This window comes from Rutidosis leptorrhynchoides, chromosome 2 (genome assembly GCF_046630445.1).
Source record: "Rutidosis leptorrhynchoides isolate AG116_Rl617_1_P2 chromosome 2, CSIRO_AGI_Rlap_v1, whole genome shotgun sequence".
Lineage (NCBI taxonomy): Eukaryota > Viridiplantae > Streptophyta > Magnoliopsida > Asterales > Asteraceae > Rutidosis > Rutidosis leptorrhynchoides.
Genome location: NC_092334.1, coordinates 461,203,352 through 461,208,218, shown reverse-complemented (window position 1 = coordinate 461,208,218; position 4,867 = coordinate 461,203,352). Strand labels below are relative to the sequence as shown.

General features: G+C 36.5%; 1 non-coding gene across 1 annotated transcript; it reads left to right on the top strand.

Annotated features, from left to right (window-relative positions):
- The first annotated feature begins 3,563 nt into the window (after positions 1-3,563).
- LOC139895509 (small nucleolar RNA R71) lies at positions 3,564-3,670 on the top strand. Its single transcript, XR_011775945.1, has one exon. It is a non-coding gene; the product is annotated as a small nucleolar RNA R71 (small nucleolar RNA).
- Positions 3,671-4,867: the final 1,197 nt, after the last annotated feature.

Sequence of the window (4,867 nt, the reverse complement as noted above, 5' to 3'; positions counted from 1 at the left end):
CTCGTCTGGAAAAGTATCATGAATAACAGATTTGTCGAGTGATTCTAAGTTAGGATTTTCAAGACGGGACAAGTGATCTGCAGCGAGATTTTCAGCACCATTTTTATCCTTGATTTCAATGTCGAATTCTTGTAGGAGAAGAATCCAACGAATTAGTCTAGGCTTAGCATCTTGCTTCTTGAATAAGTACTTTAGTGTTGAATGATCGGTATAAACAATTGTTTTAGATAACACCAGGTAAGATCTAAACTTATTGAAAGCAAAAACTACTGCAAGAAGCTCCTTCTCAGTAGTTGTGTAATTCAACTGAGCTCTTGTAAGTGTTTTACTTATGTAGTAGATTAGTTGAAATTTGTTATCTTGACGTTGGCCTAAAACAGCTCCCAGTGCAAAATCACTAGCATCACACATTAGCTCGAAAGGTTTGGACCAGTCGGGTGATACCATAATAGGTGCATTCGTAAGTTTCTCTTTCAAAATGGAGAAAGCATTTAGACATTCTTCGTTTAAATCAAATGTACTGTCTTTCTCAAGAAGTTTAGTCATGGGTCGAGCGATTTTGGAAAAGTCCTTTATGAATCGTCGATAGAATCTCGCATGAACAAGGAGACTACGAATTCCTTTAACATTGGTTAGAGGAGGAAGTTTTGAAATGACGTCTATCTTAGCTTTGTCTACTTCCATTCCAGCTCGAGAAATCTTGTGTCCTAAAACAATGCCTTCCTTCACCATGAAGTGGCATTTCTCCCAGTTTAAAACAAGATTTGATTCTTCACAAAGAATTAGCATTCGTTCAAGCTTTGAGAGACATGAGTTGAAGGAGTCTCCAAAAACAGAGAAATCATCCATAAAGACTTCTATACTTTCTTCAATCATGTCATAAAAAATTTCCATCATACACCTTTGGAAGGTGCCTGGTGCATTACATAATCCGAATGGCATTCGTCGGTACGCAAAAGCACCAAATGGACAAGTAAATGTGGTCTTGTCTTGGTCTTTTGGATCAATTGGAATTTGAAAATAATCGGAGAATCCATCAAGGAAACAGTAGTAATCTTTTCCCGCCAAATGTTCTAGCATTTGGTCGATAAATGGTAGCGGGAAATGATCTTTCCTTGTAGCGTCGTTTAGACGACGATAGTCTATACAGATTCTCCACCCAGTGACTGTTCTTATAGGAACGAGTTCATTCTTATCATTTAGAATAACAGTCGTACCTCCTTTCTTGGGTACTACTTGTACAGGACTTACCCACGGGCTATCGGATATAGGGTAAATTAACCCGGCATCAAGTAATTTGATAACCTCCTTTTTGACAACTTCTTTCATGTTAGGGTTTAACCTATGTTGCCTTTGTACCACGGATTTAAAATCTTCTTCCATTAGAATTTTGTGAGTACAATAAGAAGGGTTAATACCTGGAATATCAGTTGTTTTCCAAGCAATTGCCTTTTTGTGGGTTTTTAAAATAGACATTAACCTACCCTTTTCGTCATTGGAAAGTTTTGATGAAATTATGACAGGTAATTATGACGTTCCTTGGAGATAAGCATACCCCAAATGTTTCGGGAGTTCTTTAAGTTCCAAGGTGGGTGGTTCTTCCAAGGAAGATTTTATCCGGAACCTATTACCATTGGTAATTTCTTCAAAAGGTTCATCTTCCCAGGGAATTTCTTATTCTACGTATTCTTCATCAGTGACTACCTTCAACAGCTTGTCTAACTCTATATCGACATCAAAATCTTCACCTTCACCCATCGAGGTGAAATCTGAGGTGTCGACATTTAATAGTTCTTGTAATTCTTCTTCAATACAACAATCAACAATGTCTATTTGGAAACATTCGTCATCAGGAGACATAGGGTGTTTCATAGCCTTATCTATGTTCAATATAATTCTATCCTCCCCCACACCTAAGCTGAGATTTTTCTCTTTTACGCGCACAATTGCGTCCGCAATATTTAGAAAGGGACGCCCTAGAATTAGGGGAACCTTACTGTCTTCTTCCATTTCAAGAACAACGAAATCAGCAGGAAATATTAAGTGATTTACTTTAACCGGTAGGTTTTCAGCAATGCCAATAGGATAGTTGTAAGTTCTATCAGCTAATCGTATACACATCCTAGTTAGTTTTAAATCAATTAAGTTCAATTTTAAGTACAGGGAGTGAGGCATAAGGTTAATGCTCGCTCCTAAATCAGCTAATGCATCGTACATTACTGAATCTCCCATTAGACAAGGAATGATGAAACTTCCAGGATCTCCAAGTTTTGGTGGCAAATTTTGCTTTTGCAAAATTGCTGAGCATTCTTCATTAAGGAATGTGGTTGAAACTTCTGTATATTTTCCTTTGTCTGCTATAAGATCTTTGATAAACCTTCCATAATTCGGCATACCCGCAAGAACATCTACAAGCGGTACATTTATACAAATTTGCTTAATCATGTCAACAAACTTGTTGTATTATGCTTGTAATTTATCTTTCTTCAAACGTTGCGGATATGGAATTGGAGGTTTGTATACCTTCAATGGTGGTTGATTTTGAGTCTTTGGTGCACTTGAGGTTGGCATCGTATTTTCTTCCACCACATGTTTGTTTTCTTGTGAAACATGAATAGGAGTGAGAGGCTTTGGAACCTCTGGGTTAATGGTTAACCCAGTTCGTGTAGTGATTGAATTAACTTATGAAATATTACTTGAATTTTGAGTTTCCTTACCCTTAGGGTTTGGTTGCGTGTTTGATGGTAAAGTGCTCGATTGCCTTTCAGCAAGTAATTGGGATATTCTTCCCATATCTCTTTCAAGGTTTTGAATTGACGCTTGATGATTCCTTTGTACTTGCTCGTTTTCTGTTTGGGATTGATGAAGTTGTCTCTTCACTTGTTCATTCGTTTCTGATTGACTTTTGACAAAATTCATCATAACTACTTCAAAGTTAGATTTCTTCTCTACTGGTTGCGTGTTATGATTTTGTTGTTGATATGGTAATTGAGGTAACGGTTGTTGTTGAAAATTTTGTTGAGGTGGAAATGGAGGTTGGTTTCTATTGAAAAAGCCAGGTGGTCCATTTCTTTGAAAAGCAAAATTCTTCGGGTTTTGATATCCTGGGTTTGCAGGTTGATAATTAGAATTTCCTCCTTGAAAATTTCCTTGTCTTTGATTGGCCATAAAATTAACTTGTGTTACTGAGTTCATTGGCCGATCATTGATATCACAATCTTTTGTGAAATGTGGTTGTCCACAGATTTCACATCCTACTTGTAATGCTAAAACTGTTGAATTTAGTTTCTCTATTTCTCTTCCAAACTTTTTGAATTGATTCGACAGTGAAGCTATGGTTGTGTTGTTGTCTTCATTTTCTTCAAGGCTTGCCACCGTCCTTCTAGGTAGTTGATCTCTAGACGGTGTCCATTCAAAAGTATGAACTGACATTTCTTCTAACATGTCATACGCTTGATTTGGTGATTTGTACATAAATACTCCCCCAGCGGAGGAATCTAATATACCACGAGTATGTTCATCAATACCACGATAAAAAAGTTTGAACTATTTGCCCTTTTTGCAATCCGTGTTGCGGAAAATTTTGTAACATTCTTTTTAATCTTTCCCATGCATCATAAAGAGTTTCATCCGACTTTTGTTTAAAAGTGGTGATTTCAGTTCTAAGTCTTTCGGCTTTTGCCGGTGGAAAAAATCGGGTAATGAATTTTTCTCTTAATTCGTTAAAAGTTGTGATAGAATCAGGTTTTGATGCTTTCAACCATGCTTTTGCGTCTCCGATTAACGAGTATGGAAAAGTTCTTAACTTAAATGCATCTGAAGAAACATCTTTGTTTTTGTACAGTTCACATAAATCTTCAAAAGCTTCTAAATGTTCTATCGGATTATTATTAAGTCTTCCGTCGAATTGGTTTTCATGAACCATGTGCATAAACTGCCCCTTGACTTCCCAGTTTTCAGCCTCAATTTCAGGTCATCTTATAGGTGCAAGTGCGAGAGGGGGAACAGTTTGTCTGGTATTCCACATCGGTAGATCATTTGCATCAGGTGTTACTTCAGCCATTTCTTCTTTAATGACGATGGTTTCAGGTTCAGTTTTGATTTCTGGTTGACCACTAGTGTTTCCTACTTGTTTTTTGATATTTTTCGGTGTTTTCGATTGACTAGTACTACCTAATTTTTTTTGTTTTTCTTGTTTTAATCTTTTGTTCAAGTTTCTTTCAGGCTCTGGATTAAGTGCAACGAGTTTAGGATTTCCTGAACGGGTCATACAATTACAAAATTGTATGTAGTCTTGAAGGATTTATTCACTAAGTGTATGAACATTGAACTTTCTTGAAAATGAATTTTCACGAAAGGATCGAATAACATAAAAACAATGATAAAAACCTTTAAACAAACAGATTTTTCTTATGATTTTGCCCACGTTTCGAATAGCCAAAAGATGCAGCAGAGGGGCAGGATTCGTTTGGTCTCAATATAATTGAGTACTGTTTGGCTCCAATAACCCAGTCCACGTACAAATCTAACTATTACTACGAATCAGAAAAAATTATCTATTTATTTAACTGCCAACTTCCCCGGCAGCGGCGCCAAAAAGTTGATGACGTGAAGATCGTGTCCTTTTATTTTGATCGAATTTAGATTGAATTTATTACACGAATTGGTTGTGATTATATGGTGTTCTTATGATTTCGGATTGATTTCACACATATAGGCAACTTTGTCCTATCCGTATAGTAATAGTTTATATGGTAAATCCGGTTCGTTCCACAGGGAAATGGAGTTTTCAAGGTTTTAATCGCTAAAAGTTAATCTATTAAAAGGGGGATTTTAGATTAGGGTTTACTACTTAATTGAACGGAAT